Source organism: Melozone crissalis, unplaced genomic scaffold, assembly GCF_028551555.1.
Source record: "Melozone crissalis strain CALT ecotype California unplaced genomic scaffold, PUWL_Pcris_2 ptg000057l_1, whole genome shotgun sequence".
NCBI classification, from domain to species: Eukaryota; Metazoa; Chordata; class Aves; order Passeriformes; family Passerellidae; genus Melozone; species Melozone crissalis.
Window position 1 is genome coordinate 2,374,359 of NW_026535835.1, and position 23,072 is coordinate 2,397,430.

General features: G+C 45.0%; 1 protein-coding gene across 3 annotated transcripts in view; it reads right to left on the reverse strand.

The window, feature by feature from the left end:
• The window catches only part of AUTS2 (activator of transcription and developmental regulator AUTS2), a 796,934-nt gene that overhangs the window by 240,324 nt on the left and 533,538 nt on the right, over nt 1–23,072 (reverse strand). The window lies entirely within an intron of this gene.

Sequence of the window (23,072 nt, forward strand, 5' to 3'; positions counted from 1 at the left end):
ATCACAGGGAAGCAGGAATGTCCCACAGCCACTGATCCCCCCAGGCTCTCTGGGAGCAGCCCAGGCATCACAATTTTACAAAATGCTGCCTGGTAACTCTAGAGAGTCTTGGTATTCATCCAGTGCCATTACTCAATTCTTAAATAAGTTATACTATTGTAGGAATAGAGCAGGACTAGATCACTCAATATTTCTGAAAGACAAGCATCAGAACCCAAACCACATTTGCATTTGCTGGAAGTACAAAAGCTGTGTGGGAAACAGGACTGAGAACCCTGGAACTCACAGGTTTGAATTCTGGGTACCTGCACCTCATTCTGTGGGTCTGTGTTGTTTCTATTTTGTTTCTCTCTACAGCTGGAGGTTCTGTATTATTCAAGAGTAAGCTATGCAGATCTCATGGCAAACATTTCCAAGGAAAACATCACCAAACAGAGACCCAGGCTTTCCTACCCAAGGAGCAGCTGACTGTCAGGCTCTTACAGCACTCAGTTAAGCTCTTTATGTACTTTTATCTTTATGTATTTATATCTTCATGTACTTCTATCTTTATGTATTTATATCTTTATGTTCTTATATCCTTATGTATTTATATCTTTATGTGTTTATATCATCTTTGAGTATTTTTGTAAGACAACCAAATTGCTTTGAAATTAGTTATATTTTGTGAATTCCAAAGGTTAACTATACAGTGGGATGTGAACAGAGCCAAATACTCCCACAAATACACATACTTGATTTGCACAAATCAGCTCATGTTCTGTCTGTTGTTTAATTATAACTTTTCTGTTTCACTGGCTTTTCCCTTGTCTTCATCAGTACAGGGGGTGAAAAGGTGCCTTCCCTACACCACTGAGCTATGTACTAACAAATTAGAGCCAAGAACTATTTCTAGGTATTTTTAAACTAATTTTAAATGAAGGAAAGATGAGATAAAATTACAATCTTCTTGCAGCTGATTTCAAATAGAAAAGGAAGTGAAATTTATTTAATAACTGAAGTGATTTATATAGCACTAGTTGCACCTATTTAATACCCAAGTATTTACTCTGGTAACAAACAAATGAGAAGAATCATGAAGACAGGGGGCAATTTTAGGTTTAATTTTGAAAACCTCACACAGTGTCTGAATTAATGAAGAGTCCACTTAAGTGACAAAAGGAAAGCATTTCTAGAACAGCATGGCACTGATAGAAAGTACTCCTACCTTCCCCCATAAATACAATTCATTTTGGCTTCATCAGGACTGCCTGTAGGAGATTTTGGTGTGAAGGTGAGCAAGGCCCTGCATTTACACAAAAAGCAATCTTGCCCATGGATTTTAATGCATGAAAATCAGGGGCACAGAATTAGAGAGCACCTGAGCTGGAAGGGACCCACGAGGATCTTCCAGCCCAGCTCCTGGCCCTGCACAGGACATCCCCAAGAGTCACAGAGCATTTCACAAACACTAATGTCACAGAGATTTTCCTTTTACTATTTCTGCTTCACAGCTATTGGAGAAATTCAGCTTTTGGGCTCTGTCACCTTCTCCCCCTGGATTGTCAGAGCCAGGAGCTCCCCAGGATCCATTTTCACACCTCCTATGTGTTTCAAACCAGGGAGCAAAGAGGAATTGCTCCTTTGTTTGTGTCTCTGCCCACCCTCCAGGCAAACCCCAAGTCTTGATCAGACTGTAAAAGTGAAAATAAAGGGGGCAAAAGGGATGTCTAAGCAGGCAGGGGCAATTCCCTTGGAGCAGCAGGGTTCAGAGGGTATTGAGGTGCCACCACTCCAGGTGCCAGCACAGGAGCAGCGTCCTGTGACCCAGCTGTGCTCAGAGCACTCTGCAGCCTCTCCCTCAGCCCAGTTTTGGTCTGATGTAAAGAATCTCTGCTGTAGTTTTTACTGACTCATAAGCTTGGAAAAGCTCAAGGTTTTTGTGTTCCCTTCAGCGTGGAGGTGCCTGGGGAGAAGAGAACTTGCCAGCCCTGACATCTGAATTTGCCAAGAGCTCCCCACAGCCCGGTGAATGTGCACAGCACTGTCAGTAGGAGGCCATTTCCAGCAAGGTGTTAAAGTCCACACCTCCTGCTCTCCCACAGTCCAGTTCTAATTTCAAGGTCTGCTTAATTCCACATCAAATAATTACTGCAGTACCCAGCAGCACCTTGTCTCCAGAGCTCAGCATATGGCGAAGGACTGAGCCCTACTGGTGCCCATGATGGAGGAGAGCTGTGCCAAGCCCATTAAAGCTGCTCCTGCTCCCTCCCAGCGTGCCCAGGAGTGACAGCTCTGTGCCTGGGCCAGCTGGGGCGCCTGCCAACCCTGCTTGTGCTGCACATGGCACTGGGAGCAAACGCTGCCATCCCTGCCACTGAATTCCCACACTGACCCCCAGGACTTTGCTGCAGTGCACCATCCAATTTACAGCTCCGGCCTCCAGAGCCCTCCGTGCCAGCCTCTGGCTGAGAGGGATGATGGTCAGAGGCCTCCAGCTCATAAATTATGCAAAGGCAATAAAAGCACTCAGCAAACAGCTCCCTGCCTGTGGCCAGCCTGGCTCTGGGCAGCTCTGCCCTCTCACACAGGGTTGGGCACCAGGGCAGAGCCCAGTGCCCAGCACTGCTGTCCTGGGCCAATGCAGCGTGCTGGGGAGCAGCTGGGTGGGAGGAAAAGGGAGGGAGAGGATGGGAGGGCTCTGAGCACTGCTCTGGGGCTGTATATCTGTGTAACACCTGTGTGTGTGTGTCTGTATATGTGTGTGTGTGTGTGTGTGTGTGTGCAGGACACACTCTGCACTGGCACATTCTGCACTCCCACCCATCACACACTTTGTGTGCAGGGAATGCCAAAAAGGGAGAGGAAGGATGTTTAAGATGTTTGTTGCTCAGCTGGAAACAGAGCTGGAGCAGAGCACACTGTCCCCATGGCTGAGGGTCAGCACCGTGCTCACACACAGCCACCCCTGCTCTGATGGGCTCATTCACATCTCTGGATGCAAGTTCTGCCCAGAGCTGCTGAAGCACGAGGTGTTTCCATCTCCTGCAGCCTCACTGCTCCCCATGGCTGGAGAGGGAATTTTGGGAACCGAAGCTGACAGCCGTGAAGTTGATTATTCAGAATTACTGGTCAATTTGAAGGCTGGAGCCTGCACTGCTCGCTCAATTCCTCAATTCCTGCAGCATTTCCCCACCTCCCAGGGCCACAGGAAGAAGTGAAATGATTTAAGTGCTTTGTGGTTCTCAGAGCACCAGACTGTTCTGGAATTGCAGCAATGGAAATACTTTGCACTGGCCCCTGCTTTGGGCAGTGTTTCAGTATTCCATGGCTGTTACAAAAAGCTCATTTTTCAGTGCTCTCCCATGCCTTTTTCAGGAAACCATGGCTCTGTGCACTGGCTGCCTTGGAATATTCTGCAAATAAGTGGGAATCCAAAATATCATTCAGAGATAGCATGACCTGATTTTTGGATAACTGCCACCAGCTTCACTGGAAGCTGAGGGTGATAATGTGGCAAATCAGGACAAGGAGGCTGCAGACACATTTTACACCTGAACAAACAGAGGCTTCTTGCTCTGATTCACAGGCTCAAGGCACTTACTGTCTCCACTCTGAGCACAAGTTGTGACTGATTACAGCATCCCCAGGCCAGGCTTGAGATGAGCCCAGAGCCAAATTGCCTGATTTGCCCTGCACCACCCCTGGCCAGCCCTCAGCTCAGTCAGTGAAGCCCAGATGGGCACAGCTGAGCACCCTCAGCCCCCTGCATGGCCAAATTTTCACATCCCCGTGGTCCCAAATGCTGTGAGAGCTTCTCAGACCACAGCCTGACAGGCTCCTCAGTGGGAGGAGTCTGCAAATTGGGTATTTTGTGCTTCTCAAAGTCTTGTACTGGCCAGAAGGGACTCAGTGGTTTTCCCAAAGGAAAACCTTTGGGACTACCAGCAAAATTCAAAATGATCTTCATTGATAAAAATCTTACAGGACTTATGGAAATGCTAAGGGTGCTCCTAATTTCTATATAATTGGGGTAATAATGAGAGCAGACTGACTGATTTGCACAAAGTGGCCAGAGTTATCACTGAAACTGTTCCAATCCCTTAAATAACCAAAGCCCCCAGCCATCACATCACCTGACACACGCACACATGTGCCAAGTGTTCAAGCTTCCTTTTGCAGTATTCCTGCAACTCCCTGCTCCAGAAATGCTAATCAGAGTCAGTGACCCAAAAACTTGCATGTTCATATGTGTGATGCAGTCAAAATTCAAATAATTACCCCTAAAATCAAATCCAGGTGAGGAAGATGACATACAACGGTAAAAAATCTCTGTACCAACAAACCAGAAATCTCTTTTTTCTGCCCCAGCCTGAAGCCCTGCAGCCAGCCTGGGCTGCAGCAGATGCATTCCCTGCAATGTGGGGTCTGCACACACAGACCTGCAGTGGGAAGTGGGAAAAGAACTTTCCAATTCCCAGATGAGGCATAATTGCTGCTGTGTTTTTTAGCAGAAAAGGGAAAGTGCAGATCAGGTTAAAGATTAGCTGCACCTCCCCAGCCCTCTGGCCCAGGTGGAGAGAGTTAAATTGCACAGCACATTTCCCAGAGCACCCGTGGAATGAGGCTGATCCCAAAGCCACGATTCAAAAATCAGCCACCCTATGTGGTGACAGCTCTAATTTGAGCCCATTTTAATAACTTGAGAGAGCCTGGTCCAAATCAAGCTGAGCAAAGGTCTGAGCCACCTCACCAGCTCATTCAGGCTGAAGCAACACCATGGATTTCTCTGTGCTTTGCTGATTGAACACATTCTTGTGCAAAAAGTGGCAATCATTGAATATCTCATGTACAATGACATTGAGGAGGGCATTGTTCTCTATTCTGCTCAATGGACTTTGCTGGAACAGCTATTTCATATCTTGGAGCCATTTATCATTGCCACCAAAGGAGTCAGAGCTGCTGCAACGCCAGCTCTGAACAAAGGGATTCTACTCATCTGTCTGCTGAAAAGAAATCTGAAGAAAATGAGGGAAAACCCAGACCTCAGCCTGTTCACACTGACATTTACAATATTCTTGTCCATCTCTCCACCAATGACAAACTGGCAGCCCTGGAAAGGGCAAAGATGGTATTTTAGCTATACAACTAGACCTTTGCTTCCAAGAAAAAAAGGAGAAAAAAACATCTCCTAGATGAAAGGAGACCTAGACAGGGAATAAATGGGCAATTTTCTAATTGATGAAATGGAGACTGGCAGAGCCACAAAGAAACTAAGAGCAAGAATTTCACTTTTTTCCTTCCTATCTGTGGGTTTGCTGCAAGAAGCATTCAGCATGGAGCTCCCTGCCAAGGAATCTTATATATATATATTTTTTTTTTATATATATAGCATCTCACAAATTGGTTAACATCACAGTCTGCTTAGCAATTCCTCACCATTATCCACTGTGATTCACTAGAAGGAATGGCTCTGAAACAGAGATGGTCTGAGAAGTTTAAGGTCTGCTTTCTTAAAAGCTAAAATTATGGATTATTCACCAAAAAGTCCCATTTTACACAAATTACCTAAGTCTGGACAAAAGATTGCAATGTTGACCTTTAATCTGAATTCCATTTTATCCAAACTTCACTTCAGCTGAAATGTATCAGTCTTGGACATTTGAAGTTATCTTGAGCCCCTTACAAGAAAAATATTCAGAACTTAGAATGGTTTTCATCTGCAATTCTTTTTCATTCTTCCCCCCCCCCAAGGATGTTGGTGATTGTTTTATATTATAAAATGACACAATTAGTAGTTCCTTTCAGCTGTACCATGGACCAAACAATGGTTTGATTGGAAAGAATGACATGTTGAGTATTAAAATGAAAACTCAGGATTATATTGGTGTCTAGGATAAGGATGAGGATAAGGACCTTACATTTCTCTAGGACATGGATTCATCCTTGGCACCTGGTGGGAAGCCCAGATGTTCCTGGTAGGCCACAGTGAATTTGTTGTAAAGCCAAGGGGGGATTTCCCTCCAGGCAGACCCTGACAGACAAGCCCTGCTCTGAGCTTTGGCTCTGCTGTTTGGCCCTGTGTTTGCAGGGATTTCCCCTGCAGGGACAGGCTGGGAGCTGCGGCGCTGGGAGGCGCTGGGAGGCACTGGGAGGCACTGGGAGCTGCTGGGGAGGTGACACAGGAGCTGCTGGGGGTGCCCCCCCTGTCCTGCCAGGCTGCCCCAGCTCTGTGTCACCCCAGGGACACGTGCAACCAGCACTGGGAGAAATTTTTCTGTTGTTCCTTGGAAAGGGAGCTGGGGCTGGAGGGTACTGCACCTTCCATGGCCCAGATCCCACAGATCCAGCAGCTTCCTCATGGTGGCACTGCCCAGGTGCCACTGCTGTCATGGTGTCACTGCTGGCATGGTGTCACTGCCCAGTGACCCCACACCTGGCCAAGCCCAGAGCAGGGTGATGCTCCCACCAGGGCCAGGGGAGCATTAAATGTGTTTTCCAGATGGAAAAACTGACAGTGCCATGCATTCCTCAGCTCAGTGTGACCGTGTTCACAGGGGTCTGAGGATGAGGGAAGAGATGAGGATCTGACTCCATGTTTCAGAAGGCTTCATTTATTATTTTATGATATATATTACATTAAAACTATACTAAAAGAATAGAAGAAAGGATTTCATCAGAAGGCTGGCTAAGAATAGAAAAAGAAGGAATGATAACAAAGGTTTGTGGTTCAGGCAGAGAGTCCGACACAGCTGACTGTGATTGGCCATTAATTACAAGCAACCACATGAGACCAATCCCAGATGCACCTGTTGCATTCCACAGCAGCAGATAATCAATGTTTACATTTTGTTCCTGAGGCCTGTCAGCTTCTCAGGAGGAAAAACCCTAAGGAAAGGATTTTCCATAAAATGTGTCTGTGACAGCTCAGCACCCTCAGAAAGTGCCCAGCACCAGGCAGGCACCCAAACCCCAGCAGAGCTGGCAGCAGGCACTGCCAGCCACACACACACACACAGGAATCCTGATCTCAGGGAGTCATCCTCTGTTGCAACTGAAGGGTGAAGTCCCTGCCTCAGCTCCTGAGGGCTCCACAAGGAGAAATGCCTCCATGCTCTCCCCTGGGACCCTGGATGCACATTTGCTGCCTCCTCTCCTTACCTGCCTTGCTGGCTGCAGGCAACTTGCAGCTGTCACGTTATTTTTAGCAGCCTCTCAAACTGATGGCAATTTGCAGTTTGTAATGTCATGTTTAGCATCCTCTCAACTCACAAGTAGTTTTTCAAGGTTCAAAAAAATAAATAAGAGTAAATAATAATAAAAATGTGCATTTGTACTGATGGACTAAGTCGATAGGAAAGGTTTAAACTAATCAGTGGTTAATGAAGTCAGTGTCTAATACTGCATTAGTAGGTGCTATCTGTATAAGAAAAGATTCTTATTTTTCAGAACTCCTGGTCTTAGCTCACGTGTTCTGTTTGGAATTTGAGCCTTTCAGGTACTTACAGGCTAATGAAATAAAAACACCTTGATTGACAAGAAGCAAAGCATGTTACGGGTTAAAATAATACAAGAATCTATTTTTTACACTGTGTTGTGATCCATAAAAATCACCCTGAGCCTTTCCTCTTTCTTCTCTGCCTGTGAAGCCAATTGCTTTGATTGCAGTGATATGAGCTTACTGAAATGACTTGCCCTTGCTTGTGAAGCAAATGGAACATGCTAATAGAACTTATCGCATTACCGGATGCAAAAGTGCCATAGCTCATTACTTTAAGATAAAAGGATATCATTGCAGACGGGAAGCAGAATTGACTTTCTGAGGCCCGACTTGATGATGATTTAATCAACTGCTCTCTTTCACTTCTCATCTCTGCGCCTGTCGGTTTCCCAGGTGCTGTTAAATGAGACACTCAGAAAGTGAGCGCGGGGAAAGAAATTGCTGTCATTACTTTTCAAGAAAGGAGGTATGCAAATTTTCGACAGAAAGATTGCGTTCATAATGGGCCTGGTAAAATACAAGGATCATGCTTGACAGGTGAGGGCAAGTCATTTGTACGTCCTTAAAGTGAAGCAACCATCCTCATTTAGAAATTGTGCTCGATAAGAGAAGCTACAAATGAAACCCAAGCGAGGGCTGAGAGCAGCCAGCAAATCTTTGAAGGCTTTGCTGCTGCAGCTCTGCCTTCAGCAGGTGCCTGGCGTGCCTTCACACATGGCTCTTCCCAACTGCCAGATGGCCAAAGTTTGACCTCAGTATCTCACAGAGATTCCTCTTAAATGTTTTTCCTTACTGTCAGCATTATATTCACAGTCTGGGGTCTGAGAGTCTCTCTTCCTTTCTTCACTGCTGCCAGAAATAGAAATTACAACGAGAAAAAAAACCCAAGCAGCTAAGTGAGGGTTGAGTTAACTTTGAGAACAGAATCAAGAGGTTGGAGGCAACAACTTGTTTTCCTCTGCATGCATGACAGATCTTGGATGGTCTGGAGCTTACACTTCATAGAGCCAAGTGAAAAAGAATAACCCATGGAAAGGGATGTCAAAGAGGATGCAAAGATGCCTCTCCAGGGCCCAAAAGGAACCTGGGGTCCTGTGTGACTGCAGCAAGAAAGGAAAGGGTAAAGAGAGCAACTGGATGCTCTATTGATCTGATATTCCAAAATTGGAAGTTAAAAAAGCACAATAATTGAGATGATGAATTATGCACACGCTAAAAACACTCTGAAGATCTCGGATGGCTATTGAGCTGTTTGGATCATTCTAAATGGGGAAATGAGAACTACCAAGCTTTTATTGGTGTCAATCAGGTTTTCCATCAGAGATTGATAGTCAGCCACATCAAACAGCTTCCTTGGGGACACTCTAAGCAATGGATACAGCAGTTTGTCATAAAATGTTGACATTTTGTCTCAGATAACAGCATAGGACTTAAATAGAATTAATGTCATGAATATTTAGAATTAAACAAAAAACAGCTGGGAAATACTGCCTCAAAGGAAGCTGGGTACAACAGAAAATGATTTAAATAAGAACAGTCATTATAGTAATTCCAAGATAGGTGCATTTTAAGAATTTATATATTTTTTTTTTCTCAAGAACACAGTTCATTGCTCCCATGCTTGTTTATGGAACAACTATCAGATTTGTTATTTGCCCTTTTCCTTGTGTGTCAGGTCCTTAACCCTCCACATCCCCCTAAGTGGGAGTGATCCAGCAATACCCTTTGGATCTGACTCACCTCTCACCAAAAATACTGCACTGTGGGTTGAAAAGCAAGATGATGGAGGCAAGATAGCCTTGGGCTAGGACTCAGGAGATGCACCTCTGTCACTGGCTATCAGGATCACCTCAGGCAAGTCACTTACTCCCTTCTGCTGTCAACCCTCTGCTTCTCATCTCTCTGGGCTATTAAATGCTACATTCCCTAGGATTTGCTTACTTCCACTGTATGTGTTTATAAAGTGTGCAGGAAAAGAAGGCATTTTTCTCAGAGAACGTTGGTCTCAGTAAATAGAAGAAATAAAAAAGAAGAAAAAAGCATTAAGACCTGGATCAGGCCCTAGACACACCATGCCTATTTTCAGTATAGATCTCATCTTCCACCAGCTAAAGTGCATGACCTCTGGAAAATTATATCATTCCAACTGAAAATTATTTTTATTTTCACTTAGAGCAATGAGCAGAGAGCAGCAGCAATCCAGCACACACAGCACTGCTCAGGGGTTGCTCTCTTGTGCAGGCTGCAGCAACTCTGAGCACAACATGGCTACTGAAACCCGCACAAAGAGAGATAACACTGATTTCTAGGATAAAATAGATGTAGAAATCGTATCTGAAACAAAAGAAAAATAATTAAAAAATCTATCTTTTCTCTTCTTTCCCCACCAAGACCTCTTTAGCTTCTGAGTTCTGTGTCTTTACAGTAGCCTAAATAAGTTAAACTGAATTGTATAAATAATAATGGTAATAATAATTCCCCAAACAACCCAAAACAATTGATCCTTAGGGATAAGACCTTAACAGCTGAGCTATAAACCTCTGAACATTGGATTTTAATGGATACTAAAAACCCCTTAACAAAGCCCTATAAATATAACCTGAAACAAAATGATTTGTGTTCTGAGCTGTTTGCAAACTCCCATAAATGTTCCTCATTGTCATAACACCAGAAAAATAGCTCAGCCTGTGTACTCAGCCTTGCAAACTGGCTTCTGTGCTGTGCTTTCATTCCTTTTTCCACTCTCTGCTTTATAATTCATCACTTGCACAGTTGTTATGCATTATTATTACTGTTATTATTTATTGCTGCCTTTATCATTTTTGTACAATTGATAAATTGTCTGTGCTAGACCTGAGGGAAGAGAAGGATTATTCTAGATGTAGAGTAAGTAAATATAAATTGTAAGGACAATGGCACACTTTGGCCTCACTGGCTGAAATTTCCTTTTTGACATCCATGGTTCTACAATTTGGAATCTGTGATCTCTTATTAGGAAATGAAAGCATTATTTTTTTCCCCAGAATGCAGCAATATAAGAATTGAATTTAAAATAGGAGTTGTATTTCTCTTTGTAGAGGTAAGAATATGATTTATCAGTTGAACTCTGCCATTTTTTTTGTTCAAGGAGTGGCAGAGAATAAGAATCCTCATCGCTGCCTGGCTGAACAGAGCAGCTGTGGCTGCCGCTGGATCCCTGGCAGTGCCCAAGGCCAGGCTGGGCAGGGCTGGGAGCACCTGGGGCAGTGGGAGGTGTCCCTGCCATGGCAGGGGTGGCTCTGGATGGGCGTTGAGGTCCCTCCAACCCAAACCAGTCTGGGATTCTTTGGTAGCTGGGGGTGCTGTCCAGCACAGCACCCAGCACTGGAGCCCCCCTTTGCCAAAGCAGTGGCAGCAGTGATACCTTGGGGTGTCCCAGCAGGACAGAAAGGGAGGAAGGGGAACCTCTCATTTCCTCCAGCTCTCTGTCCTTGAGCACCTCCTGCACTGAGCCCCAGAGCCCTGTGAGCCCCCTCTGCTCTGAGCCAGAGCTGCTGCTGCCCCCAGACTGCTCCTGCCCCTCTGCAGTGCCCCCAGCCTGGGGCTCACAGCGCTCATGGACACACAGCACACAGTGGGAGGGTCATGGAACATCCTGAGCTGAAAAGGAACCTCAGGGATCACCCAGTCCAGCCCTGGCCCTGCCCAGACACCCCAACAATCCCAGCCTGGGCATCCCTGGAGCTCCTGGAGCTCTGGCAGCCTCGGGGCTGGGCCCATTCCCTGGGCAGCCTGGGCAGTGCCAGCACCTCTGGGGGAAGAACCTTTCCTGAAATACAGCCTGAGCCTGCCCTGGCACAGCTCCAGTTGTTCTCTGGGTCCTGTCCCTACTCACAGAAAGCAGATTGGAGCTGTTCCTCTGCTGTCCCTCAGCTTCAGGTAAGACCCAAATATCTATTTTAAGAGCCATCTTCCTGTACAAATATCCACTGGGGAACACCAGGTCCTCAGTTTACCACCAATGCTCTCCCAGCACGTTTAGAAGAAAAATGTTTGGGGTTTGGTTGGGTTTTGTCACAGACATATTTTCATTAAAAATCCTTTCCTTAGGATTTTTCCTTCTGAGAAGCTGAGAGGCCTCAAGAACACAATGTAAACATTGATTATCTGCTGCTGTGGAATGCAACAGGTGCATCTGTGATTGGTCTCATGAGGTTGTTTGTAATTAATGGCCAATCACAGCCCAGCTGGCTTGGACAGAGAGTCTGGGACAGCTGCCTTTGTTGTCATTATTTTCTTTTCTATTCTTAGCTTAGCTAGCCTTCTGAGATGAAACTTTTCTTTCTATTATTTTAGTGTAGTTTTAATGTAATATATATGATAAAATAATAAATCAAGCCTTCTGAAACACGGAGTCAGATCTACATCTCTTCCCTCATCCTAAGACCCCTGTGACCACCATCACAGGGGTTTTTTTCCCCATTGCTGAATTAACCTACCCCCAGACTATGTGGTAAAAACTCCTATATCAAAAATATGATCACAGGCTCCATGACTGTTATCAGCAGTGGCAAATTACCTGCCACAGCCAAGGCAAGGGATTGCTTTGAACAGCTGGCTTTTAGCTCAGTGCTCAAAAAGTTATTCCTGTCCAGGAGGGTGGTGGAAAATGCAGGAGTTTTGCCAGCAGCAGCTGTGCTGTGCAGGGCTGTGGCCAATGCAGCATTACCGACACTGTCCACGTGCTCCCTTTGCAGCTGCAATGACACTTCACACTGTCAGAATGATCTCCTCCAAAGGTGAGCCCCACACCAGGGTCAGGGACATCCTCAATGCCAAACACAGGACTTGCCACTGAACTCTGTCAAGAAAGAAGGGACACACCAAATCAGGAGGGTGTTGGGGAAGATGAAACAGGAAAGCCTTACAAATATGATTGACTGGCAAAAGATTTTGAGAATACAGAAACTATAAGTGAGATTGAAATGAAAGCAAGCTTTGAGATACCTCAGTTACTGAACAACTGGAAAACAATGGTGTGGCCAGCTGAAGGTGATCCCCTTTTGATGGAACAACACCCTCTGCTTGCAGACAGGCCCAAGGGTCAGAGCAGACCCTACAGCTTGGCAGAAGGGGCCCAAAGAGGAGTTTTTAGGGTTTAAAATGTAACACAGTGTGGTAATGTAATGATTCTTACAGGCTGTGTGTAAATGCTATAGGATTTGTATCTTGTACTAGATTGGTTAGTGAGAATTAGAATATTCAACACAGAAGAAGATTTATTGTATTGTAATGGGAACCTCACTGTCTTACCCTTTTACTCTCTCCCCCTCTCTCCTCTCAGGCCTGCTCTGAGCTGTGTTTGGCAGCTCCCAGCAGGGCCCTGCACCCAGGCCCTTTGCAATAAACCCCAAGTTCCTGACCTGGCTGCAGAGATCTCTGCTCTCCGTCCATCCCCACTGTGCAACCCCCATCAATTCTACAGGAGGGGATGCAGAACAACTCTCTCTGGAATATGAGGATCTACAGCATGCCTGGAAGGAGCAGAAGCTTCATATCTTCAGTCTTTGTGGTCACCACTACCCCACAGAGAAAAATGCACACTGAATTTCTGGCTGGATGATCCCAGCAAAGCACCTACGTCTTGCACAGAAAAGAATTTTAAACACTCAGCCTGTGCTCTGCAGTTTTGAGATGGATTAGGTAGGGCAAGGAAATTCATTGCTTTCTCCAGAGATATTCTCTGTGAGTACAGAGCCTTGGAATTTCACAAGGGATGTTTTGGAAAGGTAGAGGCTCCCTCTATTTTATAGACTGTAGATACCAAAAGATTGGAAGTTCCATTCTCATCTCTTTTGAAAATTTAGTAATACGGAGGCTGTGAGATTTCAAACATGTTCTCCCCACAAAACCTCTGTAGGCTTTATCTTCAGTCTAAAAAGCAAGTGAATAACAAGATGCAATGGGCAAAACCCAGATAAATCTAGACTGGTACATAATTTAAAAATGGGGAATAATTTATTATTCTTCACTTAAAAACAGGGCAGATTTTCCCTAACTAAAAAAAATTAATAAAAAATTAAAACCTTGCCTAAATGTTGTGCCCTCATTCCATCAGAGTTACTGTACTCCAGGCAGTACAATTAATTAGTGAGATCATATGGCCTGTGCTAGACAGGAGGTCACAGCACATCACACCCTCATTGCCTGAAATTATGTGAATTTATAAATCCCTAAACATCCCCATCCTTCCACTCCTGCATCCACAGCCAGCTCGTTAATGCTTCAGATCTCCTATGATCCAGCAATTCAGGCCAGCTCCATTCAGTGACAGCTGGGACAATCCTGAAGGGCTGGGAGTGACCTCTGAGCTCTCTCCATGCTGGACAATCCTGAAGGGCTCTGAGTGCCCTCTCAGCTTATTCTGGAGCCAGGAGGTTTTCCCATTTCCCAGGAACAGTAGATCCTGCCAGCTTTTACAGTGTTGGTGTTGCTGTGTACGTTGAGCTTTATTCATGTTCACAGGATTCAGTTTTATCATGCTGCAGGAATAGCACTTCTTCAAGACTCATTTCAGCTTTGCTATTAAGCTCGACTACCTCTTTTGAGTAATCAATAAAAAGTCTGCTACAAGAGGACACTGTGATTTACAAATACAGGAAAAGAAAGAGAATGATGCAGAGCCATTGGTATGGATGTGAAGGACTGTGGGGAGGGGGGAAATAAAAAGACTATGAGAAGAATCTGAACAAGCAATTTAATCTTGGAGGAAAATTCAGCAGAGCTATCCTGCGTGGCAGCTATCATAAAAAGATGCGGGAGAGATCTACGGGAAATTCAATACCAAACCTAAAGTGTTCACCAATGGGGTCCTTCGGAGCAAGGGAGAGGGGGAGACAGCAATTTCTCATAAAGCATTGTAGAAGACAGCCTTACATTTTCCCTCAGAGCTCCTAAGAATAATTATTAACATGCAAGGGAGAGATGCCAGTGGATACTCTGAATTGAGGAACACTTTGATGCAGGTGTGGATTTATCCAAGACTCTGCTCCCATCCCCACCCAACAGAGGAGAGCTCAAGAGCACTTCTCACCCCACACACTTACAGCCCCTGCAATCATTTCTTGTCAATACACACAGACCTGGTTGAATTCAGGTTCTGCAGCTCCCGCTGAAGCAGGGGTTTATTGCCCTTGCCCCAGGGAGAAGATGCAGGCAGGTGAGGACTGAGCCTGGCTGGAGGCTGCACTCAGGATGTGCCATCTCCAGGCTCCTGTCCTGCCACACCTCCCAAAGTCTGACCTTTTCTCCTAAAAACAAAGGCTGGAAAACACCAGGCATCACACATGGCACAGTGACAGTAGCACAAGGCAGAGCCTTACAATGGCAGAGCAGCAAAGGAACAGGAGACAACTCCCATCTTTTGTCTATTCAACTGGATCCACGCTCCAGCAGCAGCAGCAAACACTACCCAAGGGGAACATGTGCTTGTCCCCACACAACCAGTACACAGCTCCCAGCTGGAAGGACTTGAACTGTTACACAATTCCCAGCTGGAAGGACTTGAACTGTACAGGACTCTACACAATTCCCAGCTGGAAGAACTTGAACTGCACAGACTCTATGCAACTCCCAGCTGGAAGGACTCGAACTGCACTGGACTCTCTGCATTTACCAACACCAAAGACAATGACCCACTTCAACTAAACCAAAGGACTGAGAAGAGAAGGGCAACCACCTCACTCCTAAAGAAGAGGGCTCTCCTGCTTCCCCTCCCAGGAGAGCTGGCGTTGGAGCTCACTCATGTCTCTCCTCAGAGCACTGGCTGTACGAGCACATTGCTGAGCCGCAGCTCCTTTCATTATTTGCACTTCTGCTTTTACTGGGAAGAAATAACTGGTTATTATGATGCTTCTGGGCAAATACCTCATCCTTGGAAAAATGAGCAAACGTAGCCAAATGACAGAGTGTAAACAACACTCCCTGAACTACCGGGGACATCAGGCTCAAACGCCCCGCGTGCGGCACTTCCTTCCCGCAGCCTCGTCTCCCGCTAAGACCTCAAAGGGTTAAGCCTGTAAATTGCCTTGCTGTGCTTCTGGGACAGCATGAAGGATGGCTGCCATTGCCACGGTCAGATATGACAGCGCCAATTTGATGTGCTGCCATCAAGGGCCTTCTAAGAGCCGAGCGCCCTGATGGTTTTGTGATGCGAACAGTCGCATCGCAAAATGGTTTTCCTCTCCCGCTGCCTCTGCTTCCATCTGCTGCTGGGCCGAGGCACAGCCGGCTGCCTGCCTGTCACAGCATGGATTAAAATTAGCTGGGGAGGAGGCACTCAGTTGTGCTAATTACATTTTAATCATTGGAAATGTGTTGGCAAATCAAGCCTTGATTGCCATCTCGGAGCCTGTCTCCTCCAGCAGAGCGGAGGGGCTGTCTGCATTAGCTGGGCCCTGCTGGGCCCAGTTCTCTCACAGAAGATGGAATATGGTGCCTGCTGGCCCACCACTGAGACTGCTTTGGCACATTATTAAAAAGCCACAAGGCTTGTTTCAAATCATCACTGTGTGAGCTCTGCTCATTCTCACATCCCTGGGTATTCCAGCCACTTGGTACTTTTAACTATATCTTTAGTTTACCTTGTGGGCTCAAAAACAATTTTGCATGCGTGGGTGGAGGAAGCCAGAGCTTTTCTGCAGCTCATGGGGCTGGGAACGGAGCCGCTTGTCAAAACGCCTTTCTTGTCAGCTGTAAGGCTGCACTGAATAGCAGCCCAAAATAAACTGGGGCTTGCACAGCCCCCAGCTCATCTCAGAGGGTTTGGTGAGAGCCCTGCTTCGGTCACAGCCCAGGGAGCTGCACAAGTCCCTGCTCATTTCTCATTCACAGAAGGTCAAAGCACCCTGAGTCACTGGTGACTCTCGGGCCAGACAAGGCCGTAAATCCTGCCTGGAGAGGGACAGAGACAGCAGCGAGGATCCCCTTTGTTCCTCTGACTAAATACACTCATGCAGATCCTAAAATCAGCACAATGAATGAGTGTCAAAAGGATGAATTTTCAAGCCCTTTCCCCAGCCACGTTTGAAATAACTTGTTTTTTCTCTTTTTCAAAATCAATACAGAGAAGCTCCCAGAGCCAGCAACTTGAACCAAAAGCAGAAAGAGCCAGGCTCTCAAATGTCACACCATGCAGGCTAAACAAAACCAGCAGCATCTACCAACTGCAAAACCCTCCTAAAATAAACAAACAAACCCAACACCACTGATATTTAGAAATCTGTAAAATCTCTCTTTAATAAAATGCAAATAACACCCCTACACTGGATCTTGACAGAACAAGAACCTATTTTCATGGCTTACAGCAGAACTGGACTCATGGGTTGGGTTTGCAAGAGGAAAGGGTTTGATGCTCTGCAGATCCACATTCCTGACCAGGCTGATTGCTCCCACAGTGCCCAACAGCCCCAGTGGTTGCCATTGAGTTAAAAGCCCTAAAACATCTCCCCAGACTGCCCAGTTCTGCAGCCCCAGAGCTGAGCACTGGAGCAGGAGGTCAGGGACACCAGCCTGGCCGTGTCCCTCACAGGGAGGTTCCCAGTTGGGCTTTCCTACACTCCCACCTCAAGGGACAGAGCACCAGGGACCTGAGTGGGGCACCAAGCGCCCACAATCCCCATGTCAGCTTCCAACGCCCTGAAATCCCTGCAGGGCTCCCTGATCAGGGTGTGCAGGTGGATTTGGGATTTTGTGCGTTTCCCACACCACGGCCACGCGTGGCTGGAGCACCCGCTCGGAGTGGAGCTGCTTTTACAGCCCCTCACAGGAGGCAGGCTTGGCTGGTTTCGTTTTCCTCCTGCAATTACATTCCCATCCAATGTAATGTTTTCATGACTGTCATATAATGGAACTTAAAGCTGATCATTTTAGAGCCCCAGCAATAACGATAAGGGCTGGCAAATACCACAGAGGGAGGCTGTGGCGTCCTCTCATACAGCTGGAATGCACAGATTGAATCTGAAACTGAAAAAGCAAAGTTGTACATGTGTTCTAGCATAAAACTTAATATCCAAGTTATTAGGCTGGGAAAAAATAGAAATTAAAATCTGGCTGATATGTGTGAAGATAAACAGAGTCAATTAATTTATTTAAATTGGCTTAATAGACCATTTTTGTTCTTGTTTAACTCAAGAGCTTTAAATTTAAATTATCTAATCCTTTTTTAGCATTTTTAATATGAATACTACACCAAAAATATTATTATTGTACATAAATGAGACATAGTTTTCCTTCAGCCCATTTAATTTTATTTTTGCCTTTAAAGTAAGGGATAAGTATGTTTGTATTTGTGACTCCAGTGCTCCCAAGCCCTCTTAAAGTAAGGCCACACAGAGCAACCACAATCAGGCAACAGCCCCAACAGCTCCAGCTTCAGACCCACTGCAACACACAGCAGAGGTGGTTTTCCAGCTGTAGGAGCTGCCAGTTGCCATGAAAACACAGAAAAAGTCAGGGAATAATCCTTTCCTGACAGGTCTTTAAGGTCTCACAAATGTGGCTTAGGCCTCTGTAATAGTGCACCCTGCTCTTCATTATTTATGGCACAAAGAGCAGGGGGGAAAACCTGTAATTTGGGCAGTGACAGAACATCTCATTAAAACCACCAGAATAAGGAATAGCTGTAGTTTAGCTCTCAGTCACAAAATTTAAGGAATATTTTGATTATATTTCAGATCTGAAAGCATGCAGTCCATCTTCCCCCTCGTCCCCAAAGCCATCCCCTCTGTCTTTGTTACATTTGTGAAAATAAAACTCTTTTAATTCTGAGTATTTGGTGTTTACCAAGAACAGTTGTGATCATGCAAGACCACAGCTCTCTGAGGTGTTGGTGGAAAAAATGGACAGGCCAGGGTGTGCAAGACTATTTTTGTTTTTGAGAACCAGGCATGTTACAACCTTTTCAGGCTTTATTTCTTCACTTTCTAAGTGAAATTCCTATCCATGTTCCTATGTAAGTTCTCTCCAATTGAAATATCTAAATAAATGGGCAGAGGACACTTTTAATATTGAGCTGAAGCAGAATTTCCAGCCAAACATGCTGGCCTTACCTGAGCCCCCAGCCTGGGTGTGCTCAGTGCCTGCCCAGCACAGCACTCGTGGCCCTTCACTGTGATTTGTAACCTACAGGAATAAATGGCCAGGAATTGTGAGTGAGAGCCCTATAGCATTTAGGACCCTATTCAGCTGGAAAATTACACAGCCTCCCGAGGCACATGAGCCCTGAGAGGCCTCACAGCAGCAGATCCTTTCAGGAAAAGGTCAGCCAAGCACCTGAGGAGGAGGAGGGGATACAGGGAACATTTACCAGCTCCAAAGCAGAAACAGCAAAGAGCTCTTCTTTGTCCCCAGGTATTTGTCTGTCTCCCTTCTCCCACCCTACACATGCCTTGGAAGGAGAAAATGTTCCTAAAATATCTGGGGACTGAAAGGAGCTGTTCTCAAAGCACCACCACCTAGAGGAGATGATCTCTGTCCCTGCACTGCAGAGAACCTTTGGAAACTGCTGCTGCTAAAACAAAGTCTTCGGTGTGCTTCTCATTGAGATACCCAAAGGAGGTGCCCAAACCCACCATGGAAAAGGGGACAAAACACAAAAAAGGCAGCAGACAGGCATCTTATTTTTCCACATAAATAGCAAACTGTGATTTCCTGAGGCCACCTAAAGCCACCTCCTGCAAGAGTCTCTGCTCTCACCCTCATCATTCAGGTCACACATAATACAGGTTATGTTGCTAAACATAATACACTTATTTCTCTGGCTGACCCTCATGCAATCCTCTCAGTGGGTGTATTTGTTCTGGCTCTTTCTCTCAGGAGCCACAAGGATACCTTGCTAAAAGGTAAATGACAGAATTTCCATGGGCATTATTTAAAAGTGAAAATGAAATACCAGATTTGCACCCTCCAGTGTCATTGTTACAGAACCTCCAGTGCTGCACAGAGAGGAGGAAATACATTGGAAATGCAGAAGCACTGAGTGTAAAGGGTGCTTTTAGTGAAGAGTACTCTGAAAAATAAGCTGCTTCCCATCAGCGAGTACATTCTTTATCTTTAGCGTAACATTTACAAAGCTTGTTCAGGAAAAAAACGTGTTAAATCTTTCATCAGGCTACAGACACTTTATTTGGAGTCTTCACAGAAACCCAAAGTAGTGCCATAAGGTGCCTGGAATATTAGCCAAGATAAAACCTTCAGGGCCATGCACGCTACTGTTTTCAAATCTGTTCTTTCATCTGATGTGCCAGTCGAAATTACTTCTGCAACATGGTCAGAACCAACCTGGATGGATTTATAATGCCTGAAATTGCTATGGGCATATTTTTGTGAATCGCCTAGAGACAAACAGATAATTCTCTTTAGATTGTGAGAATTGCTAATTCTTATGCATGTCATGTGTTTGCCAAGTGGCGTGTTTAGACAAGGAAATTGCAGAATATTCCTGATGTCACCAGAGCTCTACGTTGAGAAAGCCAGGGGAGTGTAGGACAGTGTCCTTCTACATATCACACATATATATTACAAATAATTTTAACTCTGACAGCACTTGTTACCTTTCCTCACTCCAAGAGTACCTACCTAAGGAGGGAGTGAAATGCTAAAGAGCAATTACCAACTATAGCAGAGCAATGCAAGTACTTGTGTGGGTAAAGGAAGCAGAACCCAGCTTTTAATTTTTCTCTGCTTAGGCAATTGGAATAAACAGTGTAAGTGTCATCTTTTGAGTCAACATGTCAAGTTGAGTTTTGTGATATCTCATCTCTGTCTGTTGGCATCATTACACCACACACAAAACCCTCGCAGAGCCTCCCTCGCTCGTGCTCCCCCCAAAAACACAGCTTGTGCCACCAGTCCCCGAGTTCCCCTCTCTGTTCAACCTCCTCGAAATTTCTGAACTCATTGGCCAATCTCACCCACATTTGACAGGAGATTTCAAAGCTAATTAGGCTCATGTGAGTTTTCTGCAAAAGGCGGCCAGTTGGTGCCGAGCCCCGATGAGTCTGAAGGAAAGGCTGCAGCGTGTGATCACACCTCGCTCCCACCCAGCAACGCACACAAGAGAAATGTTAGAACAACTCCAAGAGAAAAAAGCATCAATCAAAGGTTTCAATTAACTCTCTATGGGAAATCAAGCTTTGATAAGTTTTTTTTTTTCCTCCTATTTATTTTACTACATCTGACTCAGATTTGGAGGTGCCAACTTTTAACAAATATAGAAATTAGCCTCATCCTTAAACCCAACAGGGACATCTCTGTATAGCATTTATCATAAAGCATAATTGTAGCTTCGGGGCATCATTTCAGATGAAAATGTAAGATATACAATAAAAGAAAATTCCATTTGTATTATGGCCAGATATTGCTTCTCAAGTGACTCTTTACACGTGGAGAAGTCGCTGAGCAGTGTGTCCAGCCAGGACAGAACTGACAGACCCACACTTATGGCTCAAGGCCATGAGATTATTAAAACCATGGATTTAATTCTTGGCCAAAACACTTTAGAAACTTTGGACAAATCCCCCTTCCTCCTTTTCTGTGCTGGATCCTTCATCTGTAAAACAAGACTTTGTTCCCTTCCCCTGCACTTCATCTTTTCTCTCTATTTGTGTTGTGCTCCCTTCTACACAATCTGGATGGTGCCTGCTGTCCCTGAATGCCCATTAAACTGTTTTCTGACTCGAACAAATCCAAACACAAACATACTGAATCCATTTTTCTGAAGTATTTTAAGTGGATTTCTGTTTTGTTTCTTTTAGTCCTTGATCACTGGCCATGAAAAAATTCCAGTGGCTCCAGAAAGCTGGGTCTGCCCATGAGAAGAATGCCAGCCAAACAAATCAGTAGCTTTGGAGTACTTAAGGAGGTGCTAGGAATAAACAGTTGCTTTTCTTTATTGGGAGGGAAACATGATTAATATAATTGTTTTAGCATGTCCTATGGATGCAGCTTGGTTGTGTTTTACAAGAAGGAGTGACAAATTAGCAGTCATCCTTGAGTCACTTTAAATCCCCTTCAGATTTCATCACACTTTAAAATGGGGTTTCTCAAGGCAAACAGGAAAGAATTTTATTTTCAAAGGGAAGAGAAAACAGTGTTGCTAAAACACTTCTGCTCTCTATCCCTGCGGGATGCAAAAATAATCCATGACTGTGACTTCCATGAATTCAGTTAACTACGGCTAAATTGCATCACAGAGCCTGTCTTTAGCAGATCTGCAATGGTTAATGAACATGGTGGGGAGACCAGATATTTCTTCAAAACAACTCATCAAGTAAGCTGCCTCCACTTAACAGATGTAAAGGCAGGGCCCGAAGTGGGAGCTGGCAGAAACAGATGGTGCCTAAGGGCAGCTTTCTGTTCCAGTGCTCTTGGGGGCCAGGTTAGGCAGGACGGGAGGGCTCGAGAGGTGGGGGCTGTGTTTTTCAGCAGCAGGTAAAATCCATTTGTCACACCAGCTCCAACTGGGCTTTCTGCACAAAAGTTTAATATCTGAAACCAATGAGGCATTCTGCTCTCTGACTGCAGCAAGGCAGGAAAGCCTCTCAGAGCAGTGTGGAGCCCCAGCCTTTTCCAGCAGGGAGAGATGTCAAACTCCTCATTCCGTGAGATTTGCCTTTTCTCTTCCTTTTCCAAACAAATAAAAAATGGATATGCAAAGGGAAGTGTTTTACCTTATGATACCTTCAGGGAAAGAACACAGAGTGGCGAGGGTAAGTGTGTTTTCTCTCTGTGTTCTCTACAGCATAACATCAGTAACCTCATAAAGCAGCCCCTGCTTTCTCCTTCCCTGAAATACAGACACACACTGCGGCACCAGCAATAAATCCCCATCACCCACAACTTCCTGCATTGCCAAGGTGTGTGCCACAGAGAGCATTTTTATGAGCCTGTCTTTGACTGCCAGGATTTTGCCTTCATAAAGAAGAGATTTTAGTCCATTCTGTCTATTTATTTTGTGTAGAGGAATCAAGGTCAATAAACCATGGAGAAATTCACTCTACCTTATTCCATTTCAGACTTTTGTCATCCACGCTTTATCGAGTATCTGAATGAATTTTTAATATCATGCCACAAAATGCTTTGGTCTTCTATCATACACTGGGACTCTATAAATCTGATCACACTTGGGAGTTCTCAAATATACTCAGCACTGAAGAAACAGCTTTAAAGTTTAGTCATTCTGATGAAATGTAAGAGCTTATATCAGTGACAGGTTGACAGAAAAAGCTGTTTTCCTTTCCATTTCACAGACTTCCACGTATGAACGCCATGAAACATGTCAGGACTTTCTGTGAGTCTATGAAGACAGAGATGGCATCTGCTCCCAGTGGGGAGCCCTTCTAACCAGTAATACTGTAAAATTTCATGATTCTGAAATCTGATCGACAGCCAAAGGAAGGGCAGGGAGGAGGTGTTTACTGTATTTTATAGGAGAGCATCAATTGCTTGTCTTGGCACATGATGTATATTTTTATGGCATACAATGCCACTTTCAACATATTTTTTAAAATTAAATGTATTCATGCTGGCTGAGCAGGTTTATAATTTCTGCTTG